The sequence below is a fragment of the Bison bison genome, unplaced genomic scaffold, assembly GCF_000754665.1.
Source record: "Bison bison bison isolate TAMUID 2011002044 unplaced genomic scaffold, Bison_UMD1.0 scf7180017864142, whole genome shotgun sequence".
NCBI classification, from domain to species: domain Eukaryota; kingdom Metazoa; phylum Chordata; class Mammalia; order Artiodactyla; family Bovidae; genus Bison; species Bison bison.
This window is the reverse complement of record NW_011494714.1, coordinates 603,817-619,399: the sequence shown is the minus strand read 5'-3', so window position 1 is coordinate 619,399 and position 15,583 is coordinate 603,817. Positions and strand designations below refer to the sequence as shown.

At 38.2% G+C, this 15,583-nt stretch overlaps 1 protein-coding gene across 7 annotated transcripts in view; it reads right to left on the bottom strand.

Annotated features, from left to right (window-relative positions):
- CSNK1G1 (casein kinase 1, gamma 1) overlaps positions 1-15,577 on the bottom strand; it is a 156,817-nt gene extending 141,240 nt beyond the window's left edge. For 6 of the 7 annotated variants that reach the window (XM_010840195.1, XM_010840194.1, XM_010840198.1 and 3 more), the window contains exon 1: positions 15,476-15,577. The gene's annotated coding sequence lies outside the window, so the exon portion shown is untranslated. Of the gene's footprint in view, positions 1-15,427 lie in introns of all 7 variants that reach the window. The other variant, XM_010840196.1, reaches the window with a different exon arrangement.
- Between the last annotated feature and the right edge of the window lie 6 nt (positions 15,578-15,583).

Genomic DNA, 15,583 nt, shown 5'->3' with positions numbered 1-15,583 from the left:
CATACAGAAGTAGAATTTAAAGGAATATACACAAACTGCCAAATTTATAAACCAAAATAGAGCACTTACAAGCACTTACACTTTGTTAAAAATGGCAAAACATCATTACTTTTTATAATGAATGTTTTATCTCTGTAAAAAGCTTACAATAATAGAAAGTCTTCCTAACACTGTTTAAATTATAAATGATACTTGCAAGGAAACAACCCAAGAGTTTAATGAAGTTCCATTAAAATAAGTAGTCACTGATTAAAAGTATATATTATATCAAAATTAATCATACTTTATCTTTTTACCTTAAAATATTGCAACTGAGTTACACTGGATTTAGAATGTTATAAAACTAGCAATCATACATACGCTGAAGCTATATATATACTACAGTCCTCAAAAATTAAAGTTCCTGCCACCCAACAAAGGTAATGTGACTATTTAAAAACCAAAACTTTTGTGCACAGCCTACATTACATCTTACTGAGCATACCAGAGACTATTCTCAAGTCTTCTCAAGTCAAGACTGTGTGTGTGTGTGTGTGTGTGTGTGTGTGTTGCTCAGTTGTGTCCTACTCTCTGTGACGCCATGGACTGTAGCTTCTCTATATACAGAATTCTCCAGGCAAGAATACTGGAGTGAGTTGCCATTCCCTTCTCCAGGTCACTTACTCAAAGCCAAAATTAAATTCTCCCAACTATGTAACTGGTCATCACTGAACCCAGGATTTTATAACAATGTGGAGAATCAAGATAATTGTTACATTAAGGATTAAGTGGATCCAGTGTTTAGCTCCCTCAAATGAAAAATACCTGATCCTACACAACCAACAACACTTTAATATATTTCAGTCAATATCAAAAGAAAACCAATGCAAAAAAAAAAAAAAAAAACCTAACGGACACAGCTTTTGTGAGCAGGGAAGAATGCCTCAGGTAGAGGAACTAAAATCTAAGAACTGAATTAAGGGCTAAAAATTAAGAATTCTAATCACAGATAAGACAGTGACCCAACCTAAATTTTGTCTCAACCACATATTGTTGACCACAAATGGAGACTTATTCAAAAGTAAGTCATAAAATGTTTGAAAAAAATTAAAACTTAAATTTTTAACCAAGAGAAAGAATTCATTTTCCTAACCTGGTCCACATATAGATAAATCCCAATGGCCCTGAAATCAGTACTGGTAAGTATGGCAACTAAGAAAGATTTAAAGCATGTTTAGCAATTGGGGGGGCGGGGGGCATTTTAGTACCTTAGTTTAATCACAGCTGAGTGCATAAAGAGGTTTATGCTGTCAGTACTGTCCTAACAAGAAAGGCACAGCTTAGCCTCACCCACAAAATGATTAAAAATGTGCAGTTCAAGAAAAAAGATAATGATAGCTATATATACAATAAGAGTATAAAATGTTATTCACTATTTATCACACATATTAAAAACTTAAATCAAAATATATTTATATTAAATATGTAAGCACAGTTTTAAACTGTATATATACTCTGTATTTAATCATTCTCAAGTATTTCTGTACTAAATACTTAGCTCTTTAACCATATTAGTCCTTACTGCCTTCATTCATAATCTTCACTATGTGCCCCTTTTTTGATCTCAGCATTTTTATCTTTTATTATCTGAAAAAGCCATATTATTGACATTCTTCATTTGGTAAGTTAAAACTAAGATGAAATTGTTTCCAATTTCTTAAACTTACGACACTGGGTAAAGTTAATGATAAGAAAATTAATGAAACAGCTTAACAGCACAGCTTGGGAATTATTAGATGAAAAAAAGCCTCCGGGGGTGGGGATAGGAGGGAAGGGAGGACAGAACTTTGCGAACAGAAATATGGCAGATTATTTAAATGATCTGCCCACTAAAAACTGAAAATGCTGAATTAAAAGCAACAACTGAAGTATTTTTCAGCTTGAAAATTTTATTTCATTATGTCATATCTTATACCCATTTCTCCCCTAAGTATTTTCACATTTGCATATAAATACTTAAACTTTTAAAAATAATTGTTTTTAAAGTCTTGGTGTATTAATTCTATCATTTCAGCATTTCTAGGTCTATTTCTATTGACTGATTTTTCTCTTAGCTATGGATGATATTTTCCTACTTATGTGCATATCCAATTAACACAGAATTCAAGATAATGATTCCTTCTAGGTCAGAAAAAGAACCTTTTAAGATACCAGTTGTATTTTTATTTCTTTGATGGAGTGATGGGTATAGTGTTTACTTCTAGTCTTTAAACCATATGTGACTCTCTATATATGGTGTAGTTCTTGAAAAAAAAAATACTGTAAAAACTTAAGTTAGATGCTTTGAAAAGGTTCAGTGGGAAGAAAAAGGAGGGCGGCAAGGGAAGGACAAAATTGTAATGGACACAGTAGGGAACTCCAGGGCTCCATCCACTGCACACACATTAACATATGTACACACACACACACACAGGCTGGAAAAAAAATCAGAATTAACTTCTGCAGACCTGTGTAATCTAATAAAAATTACAACAACCAAGAAAGCTTAGCAAAGAAAGAAGCGCCTACACTGAAGTGAGCGAGCAATGTGGTGTTTCTAATTGCCTACCTACCATTCCCCACTCCCCAGTGCAACAAAGGCAGCAAGGATGGCAGCTGCACACCTGCTGAAGGCCAACAGTGCAAGGGAGCAACACAAGCCTTACTCTCAAAGAAACGTGAGTGAACACTATGACCTGACTGGCAGCTTCCTCAAAAACTGGCACAAGAAGGTGCTTTTGTTCTGCCTGACTTGGAGCACTCCCAGGGCAAGCAGCCCAGGGGAGGGGAAAATAGGCAGGATAACACAGAGAGCTAAAAGCCTGGCAAGTGAGAGCTTGAGAAAGGAGATACGTGGGGAGAAACGGGCTTTGTAAACTCTTACAAGGAATCTAGAAGTCCACAAATATTTCCAAGGCTGAATGCACACACAGAAAAGGACTAAGAAGACCCTAGACTTTCACCTCTAGCTGACCCTTAGGCTCCATCCAAACAGGAAATAAAGGCTAAGGCAGGGTTGTAAATAGCCCAGCTAAGCACTAGAGTACCCAAACACAGAACCATCCAACTAGAAGTAGGACAGTATTTTTTTCTTTTTCTTTTATACGTTTATGGTCTCCAGGTGTTAAAGGGAACTGGGTCAAAATACTAGTTGACCGCAAGGTTAATGGAACACAGACTTCAGTAACCACACATGACAAAGAATATATACATAACAAAAATAGTTTAGAAAAGACACTAAACAAACAACAATGAAATTAACAATAATCCACAATAAGAAGCAACAAAAAACCCTGAGGAGGGGAGGAATCTGATGTCTAAAGTCAATACATAATATTCAAAATGTACAAAAGATTATGTGGCATGCAAAGAAACAAGAATCCTTGTATAGAAATTTATTATATATATATTTTTTACCTCAATATTTCTTTAAAGCAAGGAAAGGCAGAGAAGGAACCATTATGTGAATGTGACCAGTAGTCACTTAGGAAATATGAAAGATTGAGGAAAAGAGTGCTATTTGATTAATAATTACTTAAAATGTGAACTGTGACCAATTATATAAACAAGTGAACAGTAACAGTACGTGAACCAAGAACTTTCAGATTTACAAGCTGGATTTAGAAACGGCAGAGGAACCAGAGATCAAATTGCCAACATCCACTGGATCATAGAAAAAGCAAGAAAATTCCAGACAAACATATACTTCTGCTTCACTGACTACGCTAAAGCGTTTGGCTATGTGGATCACAACAAACTTGAAAATTCTTAAAGAGATGGGAACACCAGACCACCTTATCTGCCTCCTGAGAAACCGGTATACAGGTCAAGAAGTAACAGTTACAATTGAACATGGAAAAATAGACTGGTTCAAAATCGGGAAAGGAGTTATGTCAAGGCTGTATATTGTCACCCTGCTTATTTAACTTATATGCAGAGCACATCGTGCAAAATTCCGGACTGGATGAACCTCAAGCTGGAATCAAGATTGAGGGGAGAAATATCAGTAACCTCAGATATGTAGATGACACCAGCCTTATAGTAGAAAGCGAAGAGGAACTAAAGAGCCTCTTGATGAAGGAAGGTGAAAGAAGAGAGTGAAAAAGTTGGCTTAAAACTCAACATTGAAAAATCTGAGATCATGGCATATGGTCCCATCACTTCATGGCAAATAGATGGAGGAAAAAGTGGAAACAGTGAGAGACTTTTATTTTCTTGGGCTCCAAAATCACTGCAGATGGTGACCGCAGCCATGAAATTAAAAGACGCTTGCTCCTTGGAAGAAAAGCTATGACAAACCTAGACAGCATACTGAAAAGCAGAGACATTACTTTGCTGACAAAGGTCCATCTAGTCAAAGGTATGGTTTTTCCAGTAGTTATGTACAGATGTAACAGATGGACCATAAAGAAGGCTGAGCACCAAAGAATTATGCCTTCAAACTGTGATGCTAAAGAAGACTCTTGAAAGTCCCTTGGACTGCAAGGAGATCAATCCAGTCAATCCTAAAGGAAATCAACTCTGAATATTCACCGGAAGGACTGATGAGTCCTGGCTACCTGATGAGAAGAGCTGACTTGATAGAAAAGACCATCGTGCTAGAAAAGATTCAAGGCAGAAGGAGAAGGGGATGACAGAGGCCAAGATGGTTAGATGGCATCACCAACTCAATGGACATGAGTTTGAGCAAACTCTGGAAAGTAGTGAAGGATAGGGAGACCTGGCGTGCTGCAGACCACAGGGTCACAAAGAGCTGAACATGACTGAGCAGCTGAACAACAACAATAAACAAGTAAAATGTACACTCTACCAAAAAACAGAATTGGCAAAGGACTTACATAGACCAGAAACGATACACAGCTGGCTAATGGGCTCTAAAAAATATACTCACCATTAGCCATGAGGGAAATGCAAATCAAAATCACAGTGAGATACCTATACCCACTAGGATGGCTATAATTACAAAATAAACAGGGAATTCCTGGAAGTCCCGTGGTTAAGACTCAACCCTTTCACCACCATGGCTCCAGGTTCAATCCCTAGGCAGGGAACTAAGATCCTCCAAGTTGCACGACGAAGTATAAATAAATAAAATAACAAACTTCAGTGAGGATACAGAGAAATTAGAACCCTTGGACATTGTTGATGAGAACGTAAAATGGTACAGTCACTACAAAACAGGTGGTGGTTCCTCAAAAAATAAAAAGTAGGATTATCATGTGTGTTTGTGTGCTACGTTGCTTCAGTCATGTCCAACTCTTTACCGCCCCATGGACTGTAGCCCACCAGGCTCCTCTGTCCATGGAATTCTCCAGGCAAGAATATTGGAGTGGGTTGCTGTGCCCTCCACCAGGGGATCTTCCAAGATTACCATATGACCCAGTAATTCCATTCCTAGGAACCTATCCCAAAGAACAGAAAACAGGTATTTAAACAAAAACTTTTATGTCAGCATTCACAGGAGCTATTCACAATAACCAAAAGGTAAAAACAACCAAAACCCCTATCAACTGATGAATGGATAAACAAATGTGGTATATCCATACAATGGAATATCATCCAGTCATTAGAAAGAAATGAAGTGCTGATACATGCTACAACATAGATGGATGTAGAAAAAGTTATGCTAAGTGAAAGAAGCAGACACAAAAGGTAACATACCGTATGATCCCATTTATATGAAATACCCAACCTAGGTAAACCACGGCAATAGGAGGCCGATGAGTGTTTGCCAGCGGCTGGAGGGAGAGAGGACCAGGGAGCAACTGCTTAACAGGTTTGGGAATTTTCCTTTTGGAATGATGTAAATGTTTTGAAACTATATAAAGGTTATGGTTTGCACAACACTGAATGTAGCAAATGCCACTAAGTTGTGCACTTTAAAATGGCTGATTTTATATTATGTCAATTTTATCTCGATGAATAACTGATAACCTTTTATGAAAACAAGTACCCAAACATGTCAAGTTATTTTACTATCAATATTGACTGCTTCCCAACTAAAACAAAGTAACACAAATATTTCTTAAACTATCTGAAGATGTTCCTAACCCTTTCCCTAAATCACAATATTTCTCTAGAAAGAGAAGAGTGGTTTTACAGAAAGCTTCTCAGGTATAATTTACTCAAAGATTTATCTACACTAAAATCTAAAAGATATTTTTTGAAAGCTCAATGAGGTGTTTGTTTTTTTTTTTTTTTTGTCAATGAGGTTTTAAACTTACTCACCATGAGCAAAAAGACCAAACAAAACTCAGAAACTCAGCTATCCCAACTTACTTTGGACTTTATACTTAAAAAGCACAATACAAAAATTTCCATTATTTCTCATGATCACTTTTACAATATAGTTTCAAATGGGCTGAATGACTTAGCCAGTACTCACTATAAGGACTATTTCCCTTCTGACAGTCACTTCCCCTTGCTATCTGCCACCAAGGACTGAAACTTCTCTGAGCCTTGTTTATCTCCTGAACTCCAGTTAGTCTCCAGGTACCATAAGTTTTTTCTTCAAGAGGCACAAGTACTTGAGCTTGACATCCTGCGTCTCCCACTTATCAACAGTGTGAAAGCTGGTGGTAACCTTCCTTTTTTTGCCTCACTTTCTGATCTGTATAATGGGAATAACAGTTACACCTCAGAGGCTTGCTGTGAGAATGTGTCCAAAGCATTGAGCAAACTCTTATCATATAACAAACGCTAAACTGCCATCACTATTATTACTGCTCTGTGTTTTCACTAAGATTTTCCTAGGACAGGCTGTCACTGCCAGATTATATCCACTAGATTATGTCTGTACCTCCTCAACTGGCTTTCTTCATTCCTCTTTTAGTCCAAAGGATATGCACATCATAATCAGATTTACCTTGCATATATATACATCCTGTTACTCCCCAGCTGAAAAAACCTTCAATGTGTCACTTACTAGACATCAAATCTAATATTCTCTGCCTTTCATCAGCCTCTGTTAACTGCTGTTCTCAAACTCTAGTGTACATTGGAATCATATGGATTGCTTGTTAAAAACATTGTTGGAATCTACTCCTGAAGTTTCCAATTCAGCAAGTAGCAAGCAGAGCCTCAGAATTTGCTTCATAATGAATTTCCAGGTGATTCTGAGGCTGTTGGCTGAGGAATTACACTTTGAGAAGTATTGCTTAAAATACGACCCTTCTGCCTCCTTAAGGGCTTCCCTGGTGGCTCAGGTGGTTAACGAATTTGCCTGCAATGCGGGAGACCCAGGTTCAATCCCTGGGTTGAGAAGATCCCCTAGAGGAGTAAATGGCAACCCACTTCAGTATTCTTGCCTGGAGAATTCCATGGACAGAAGTGCCTGGCAGGCTACAGTCCAAGGGCTCGAGAAGAGTCAGACATGACTGACTAACATTTTCATACTTTCATTCTGCCTCCTTAGTCTTATTTCTCCCTATTACCTAAACCGAATATACAACTTTCATTAGTTTTACAGGGTGTGCCCAACCGTCCTGACCCTGCTATAACTCTGCTGCCCCGAAATACTTTCCTGACTATCCAAATCATACCCATCCTTAAAGCCTGTGATTCTCAACACCCCCTGCACATTACAATCACCTTGGGGAGGATTTTAAAAACTAGAAGTAGGGGAATTCCCCGGCAGTCCAGTGTTCAGGACAGCGGCACAGGTTCAATCCCTGGTCAGGGAACTAAGATCCCACAAGGTGCACAGTGCGGCCCCAAAACAAAAAACTATGAGTGTCCCAACCCTGAGATTCTGGTTCAACTGATCCTGGGACAAGAGTCCCCATGTGATTTTAATAAGCAGCAAAGTTGAGATCCCTACTTTACCTTCAATCTTCTTCCCATCAGAATTAATGAAGGCTCACTGAATTTTCTCCCCCCCAAATTCCTATAGTGCTATTAGAGTGTAACAAGTTTGCACTTGGTTACATATGAAATCATGTTACTCTCCACCTTTCATTTTAAATTCATTCTCAAGCTTGATCAATGATTATATCTTGAAGTTCCATCTTAACTACAATACTGCTAAGTCACTTCAGTCGTGTCCGACTCTGTGCGACCTCAGAGACGGCAGCCCACCAGGCTCCCCCATCCCTGGGATTCTCCAGGCAAGAACACTGGAGTGGGTTGCCATTTCCTCCTCCATAACTACAATACTAGTACAATGATAATACACAGTAGGAACTCAGAGTGTTTCCTCACCGATTGTGCATTCAAACTGAAATTCAGAGCTTTAAATACTTCTACTCTATCCAGTTCAGGAAACTATACTCCCTCCTTTTTTAAATACATTTCTGCAACAAACTTATTTTGTTACTGTGAGTCATTTAACTCCTTCCTCCCCCAATAAATAAACTGAAAAAAAATTAATGTATCAAAATGCTGTGAAGAATAATAAAATGATTAATAGCATCATAAATGGCTTCATAGTTGCTTCCTTAGAGCAAATGGCCTTTTCTAAATCCATTAAAGACTGTTTCAAAACAGTTAAAGAGAATCAAAGCCCACATATTTAAAGATGCTGAAGCTCTGAATAGTTCTATGATTTGTTTTCTCAACAGATGTGCATCCTTCAAGCCCTGAATTCACCAGATGCATATTAAATTAATCTGTACTTTCAGTTTTACATAACACTCCACTCTAGTTTTATAAATATACCACTACATAAAGTAGAACTCCACTGTTGTTTTATGACATTAAATATTAACAGATTATCTCCACTGCACAAAGAAAAAAATACATTAAGATTCATTTTAATGCAGTCAAATATGTGCTTGCTAAATATAGGCTATAATATCATTATTTTTGAACTGGTTGATTTCTATCTAGAATATGAAAAGTAATAAATTTGCTTATAACTAAAGATCCAGTGACACCTAGTATTTAAAAATACTAACTCAACACTTCATAAATTAACTAATTAATTTAGGATTTCAACTAAATACCTTAATTTTAATTCTGTAGTTATTTAACAGTCTACTTAAATTTCTTGGAAATTTTACTTCTTACAAAATCATTTATCTTCATTAAGAGAACAAACTGGTATATTATATCAGAAACAACTGGAATAGAAGTCAGGAGACTTGGGTTCCAGTGTGATTCATCAGCTATACAATCTAGATCAAGTCTCAGTCTCTCTATACTTAAGTAATCTCAGCTGTAAAATGAGAAAGTCTAACTAGACCATTTCCAAGTTTTCTTTTACTTTATGATTCCATAATCTCTGAAACTCAAGAAACATAAACATTAACCAGATGGATCCCATTAAAGGCTAAACGAGCTTATTTATGTATTGATTGATTGGGAGAGCATCTATCTTTGGAAAACCTAAGTGCTTTCACACAAACAGATCGTTCCTCAGGTCTGTTTTATTCAACTAGGTGAAAAAGGAAACAAAATCCATCAAGCATGGAGTTTTTAAACATTTTTTGCGTACACATTTTTTGCGTCATAGTCTAGATGACTGGAATATTTGGCTGTCACAATACCAATTTAAGGTTAAAGCGTTTTGGAAAATAGGTGTCCTAGAAAACCAGGACAGGACAGTTATAAAGCCAACTGAAAGAGGATTCTAACAATTACTACTTGGGCTATGTGAGAAACAGTGCGTCAGGACAGCATTTTATTACTTTTAAAATAGTTATTTCCACTCTGAATCCGAATTTGAAATACCAGGCAGCTACAGCAGCACCTATGATGTCCCTTCTACTCAGACTTTGCCAGCTCAGGTTTCTGGATGGCCTTCAACAACTGCAATAGGAAGATGACCCAGGAGAGGACAGCCAAAAGCAGTCCGTATAGCCAAAACCTGCACGACGATGAAATGCAAGCGGCAAAAGACCTTAACTTTAGTAACAGTTCAAAACTCCTCAACTCAGATCTCTTATCAAGCCTCCTTACCACCTGCAATTGCTATGTGGAAAGTACATTTAGTTCACATTTCCTAATGCCCCATTACATATCTCAAAGAATTACAGCACCTGTCAATTAACACCTAATGACCCAGCATCAACCTTTCTGAAATGCAAACTCAAGACTGAACAATTACATCTCAAAATGTTAGAAAAATCTCATTTCAAAACCACCCCCAGGAATTATTTTATTCATTTTATTTCTAAAAAAGAAAAAAACTACCCAAGAATTAGGGTGGTGGGAGGGATAAATTGGCAGAGCACAGAGGATTTTCAGGCATTGAAAATACTCTGTATATTATTACAATGGATAAATGTTACTACACATGTTTCCAAACCCATAGTATGTACAGTACAAAGAATCAATCCTAAATTAAACTATGGACTTTGGGAGATTATGTATCAATGTAGGTTCATAATTATAACAAATGTACTACTTGGGTAGAGAATATAGATAATGGGGGAGGCTATGCATGTGTGGGAACAGAGAGTAGATAGGAAATCTCTGTACCTTCCTCTCAACTTTCCTGTGAACCTAAAACTGCTCTAAAAAATAGTCTTGGGACTCCCCAGTGGTTCAGCAGTTAAGATTCCAACCTTCTACTGCAGGGGGTGTGGGTTCAGTCCCTGGTAAAGGAACTAAGATCTCCCATGCTGTGTGGCCAAAAATAAATAAATAAAGTCTTTTTAAAAAAATACCACATTAACATGTTAGGATAGAAAATATTTTAATAAAACAATTGGACATCCACATGGGCTTCCCAGGTGGCCCAGTAGTATAGAATTCGCCTGCCAATGCAGAAGACACAGGAGGCGTGATTAATCCCTGGTTCAAGAAGATCCCTTGGAGAAGGAAATGACAACCCACTCCAATATTCTTGCCTGGGAAATCCTACAGACAGAGGAGCCTGGCACAGTCCATGGGGTCGCAGAGTTGGACACAACTTAGCAACTAAACAACAAGGCTGCTGCTGCTGCTGAGTCACTTCAGTCGTGTCCGACTCTGTGCGACCCCATAGACGGCAGCCCACCAGTCTCTCCCGTCCCTGGGATTCTCCAGGCAAGAACACTGGAGTGGGTTGCCATTTTCTATTCCAATACATGAAATCGAAAAGTGAAAGGGAAGTTGCTCAGTCGTGTCCGACTCTTAGCGACCCCATGGACTGCACCCTACCAGGCTCCTCCGTCCATTTTCCAGGCAAGAAGAGTACTGGAGTGGGGTGCCATTGCCTTCTCCAAAACAACAAGGCAAAACTCACTATTAAAAGAATACATTTAGAGAGGTCCCCTGGTAATCCAGTGGCTAAGACTCCGTGCTTCCAATGCAGTGGGCTTGGATTCGATCCCTGATCAGGGAAAAAAAGAGATCCTACATGTCATGAGGTGAGGCCAAAAGATGGAAAATAAATAAAGAAAAAAAGAATAAGTTTAAGTGGATTCATCAGTAAATTAAAAAAATCTTCTTCCAGAAGAAGCTTCTCTTCCAGTTGTAACAGAGGGAAAAAAGGATTTATTATATATCTCCATAATCCATTTTTTTTAGCAGCTTCCACCCATAAGTGGCAAGCAGTAATGACAAGAATGATTTATTAAGCAAATGATAACAAAGATGTATGAAGGTATATAATGTTCAGATAGTTTGAAATAACAATTACTTTTAACCAACCTCTGAGATCTTTCTATGTAACTCAATATAAATGCAAGTTCTTTTAGCTACATGTTCACTGATACAACTGAAATTATATAACCTACATCTACTGAGGGGTTTGATTTTTGAAAAAAAAAAATCTGATGAATTCAAAGCCACAAAACATGAAGGGGTGAGGGAATAGGAATCTGAAACAGATGGCATCTCTTTTAATTTTTTTTCCCGAGTCCATCTTGAACAAAATCTCAATAATGTCAAAATCCAATTTAGCTCTCCAAATAATTAACCTACAAAACATAAAATGCTAATTTTGAAGTAAATTCTTTTTTTTTTTTCTTCCCAGCTTCTATATTAGGCAGAAATGAGTAGAGACAAGTTAGATAGAGAAAAACTATCCTTCCACAAATTCTAAAGTTCTTTCATGAAAATCTACTTTCATTTATCTGAGGCCACTGAAGCAGTTTCTATCAAGACTGGTGAGAATAAAGTCTGTCTATGATATCAGCCTTTTTTTTCTGTATACGATGATTATTTATCCTTACTAGAGACCAAATCATAGCTCCAAAGAGAAATAAGCTCTAAAATAGAAACAAGCTCTGGAAGAATACTCATTTGGTTTGAGTAAAGCATTGCCTGGCATTTCTGAAACACTTCCACAGTAATTCACTTCTGGTTTGGCAACACCAATAAAGTTAACTGTACTTTGTTCATTATATATTCTAGTATGCTATATAAACCTTCCCCATCTTTCCTAAGGCTTTCTGAGATCATCCAAGAGACAGACGTTAAAGGAAGGTTTAGTCATTTTTAGATTTCCTGACAAGCAAATTCCATAAATGACAACTGCAAACATTCGTGGAATGGCCACATACATTGTTTAAGTGGAAAAGGTCATTGAGAAAAGTATCACATGTAACAGTCTCTACTACTGCCCACATTTCTGATATATCTTTTTACAGCTAGTATCCTATGTCTTATACCAAAATAAATTATTTAAGTTTTATGAGAAGATAGAGAAAAAAAGAGAGCTTCTCATGGCTTTACCAAAGCAAGATAATATGATCTCAACTTTAAGATTCAAAGATGCTGAAAAATAATGATCCAGGAAAACCGTTAAATGTTTAGATATATAGTAAAGACTTTACAATCTCAGAAAAGCCATTTAGAAAGGTGAATAACCTTACAAAAAGTCCACGACGATAGTAAAAACATAATTTCAATTCTTTAAAAAATAGTATAAGTATCTTATCAATAATTTAAAATATATCCATCCAGTTATCAATTTGACCAATATCTATTGGGTGCCTATTACGTAGCTGCAGTGACGGATAAAATTTAAAATAGTATTTCTACCTCAATGAGCATGCAACATAGCTGGACAGTTTTATTTAAAAAAAAAAATTCAACTTTGTTTAAGAAAAACACAAAGAAGAAATATATTTGAAAATTCTCTCAAAATTATGGAAAACCTATAAACTTCTCTAAAAAGTAATACTGAATTACACATTTTGTAACCACTTTTCACACACAAAAAAACTATTATTAAAGCAAGTTATTTGATTTATCTGTTGAGTATAAAGTACATTTAAAAATTAAAAATTACCAGGAATTCCCTGGTGATCCCATAGTTAGGACTTCGTACTTTACTGCAGGGATAGAAGTTTGATCCCTGGTCAGGGAACTAAGGGCTTCCCAGGTGGCTCAGTCGTTAAGAAGCTGCCTGCTAACGCAGGAGACATGAAGTTCAATCCCTGGGTCGGGAAGACCTCTGGAGGAGGAAATGGCAAACAACTCCAGCATTCTTGCCTGGAGAATCCCATGGACAGAGTCTGGAGAGCTACTGTCCATGAGGTCACAAAGAGTCCGACACCACTAAACACCCATGCACAGGGAACAAGATCCTGTAGGCCACTCTGCATAACCTCCCCCACCCCTCAAAATTACTAATTTTAAGTTACACCAAAAAGCAAACTACATGAGCTCAAAATCTGACATACAACAAGTTACAAATTAACTATCATTTTAAAATCTACAAAACAAATTAACAAAGATTTCATGTTTCTGAGATATATTTCTACATCATCATCACAAAAGACTTAAGGGCAGAGCTTCATTCCATTTCACTTATTTTACATATATTACACATATCTAAGTTTTGCAAACAGTTTAACTCCAAAATGAGTCATGGCTCCTTGTGTTGATTTTATTCTTAAAATTACAACTACTTTCTATTTTATGCCCCAATTTTAATTCTCTCCAGAAATATGTGATGTTAATTAAGATTTATATACATTATAAATTTTACAATGTTTTACTTATCAATCCATACTATACACATCACAAATCTGAAAAAAAAAAACCTCTGAAACATTCTTGGTTATTTCAGTTAATGCACACATTCTGCTTTATTTTTCAGAGTTTTAAGAAACTACTAACAACTGAGTTTCACGCTACTTATGATCAATATCTAGAAGCTAATCAAAGTCCTGCTGTGTATACATGATTTGGAACATCATCCAGTTCTTCTCCTATCTCAAACCTCATTCCACAAAACTGGGCTGCCCAGACTGTGTAAGATTATTCATAATTCATCTTTCAAATGGAAGGTGCTTTCATTTAAAGCTATTATTTAAATACATTAACCCCTCCTTTTATAAAACTGATTAGAATTCTAACTCATATTACATATGGAGAAACTGAATCTCTGCTAGGTTCCATGACTTAACCCAAGGTCAGCAACTATCCAGAGGCAGTCCTGGTTCAATCCCAGATTTGCCTAACCTCAAAGCCAATACTTCCACTTGACCACAATTATCTCCTTAAAAGATTAAGAGATAGGCTCAAAAGCAGGGAACCTTGTCTCTCTCTCTCTTTGAACGTTCACGTATCTATTCTGATACATCTATAACCACAAAGAACCTACAATTCAGTCTCTGATCGAAATATAAATGAAGAGGATCTTTCTGCTTCATTTAAACTAGGGCAAGCTAACTGGCAGGTAAGAAAGATGTTGGCAAAGGCTTGCCTCAACATGTCTCGCTTAGACCTCTATGTTTTGAAGGTCCCCCAACTCTGTTTGTTATAAACATGCATACCTACTAAACAAGGATATGCCAGACTAGACTCTAGGTTGGTGCTTTTCAGGCTTGCACTTTTCTAAAATTCAGACCAGACTTAATACTGATCTAGGAGACTTGGTTGACTATGTCAATCTGGCACTTCCCAAACATTCGAAGCATCATTTATGGGAAACAAACCCAGTTCCACCCTCTTTCTTTTACTCTGTGATGCTTGCACCACTTGGGGAGTGAGGGACCGCTCCTGTAAAGATACTGGGGCTAGAGAGCAGTAAAGGAAGAAGTGGGGGAAGCGCACGGAAGTTGTGAGGAGGGAGGTCTCCTAACCCACTCTACTGCCCTAGCTCTGCCAAGGGCGGCTCCCCGCGGTGCCCAGCCGACTCACAACCCCCACAACCCTAGAAGCCGGGCTCTATCCCAGCGAGGTGGGCAGAAGAGTCGGGCAATGGAAGTATGCGATTGCCCCATCTACCCCGCCAGGGTCCGGGCTCTCCTTTTGGACCCAGAGGATGCCCCCCTCTTTCAGAGATAACCCTCCAGGTGGCAAACTCCAGGTCCACATCGGCCGAAGTCTTCAGTATACGAGGGGGCGCCTCCTCCGCAACCTCGACCGGACCGCCCGAAACTCTCAGTCAGCCGTGACCCCCCAACCCTTCCATTCCACCTCCGCAACCCTCTACAGTTACACACGCCGGCCTCCGCCCCACCCAGTATCTCCGCGCTCCCCTCCGCGATTTGGAGAAGGGGGCCCCCCACAAGCCCCCAGATACACATACACTCTCAGGCTCCAGCCTCCTGGACCCCGTCGAAGACGGAGCGCGTACCTGGTCTGGCCGTGCTTCGGGACTCAGATGGGGCGGGCGCAGTCCCCTCCCGGAGGCGCCGAGTGCTTCTCTACCCACCCGCAGCGTTGGCTTCTCTCTTCCCAGGAA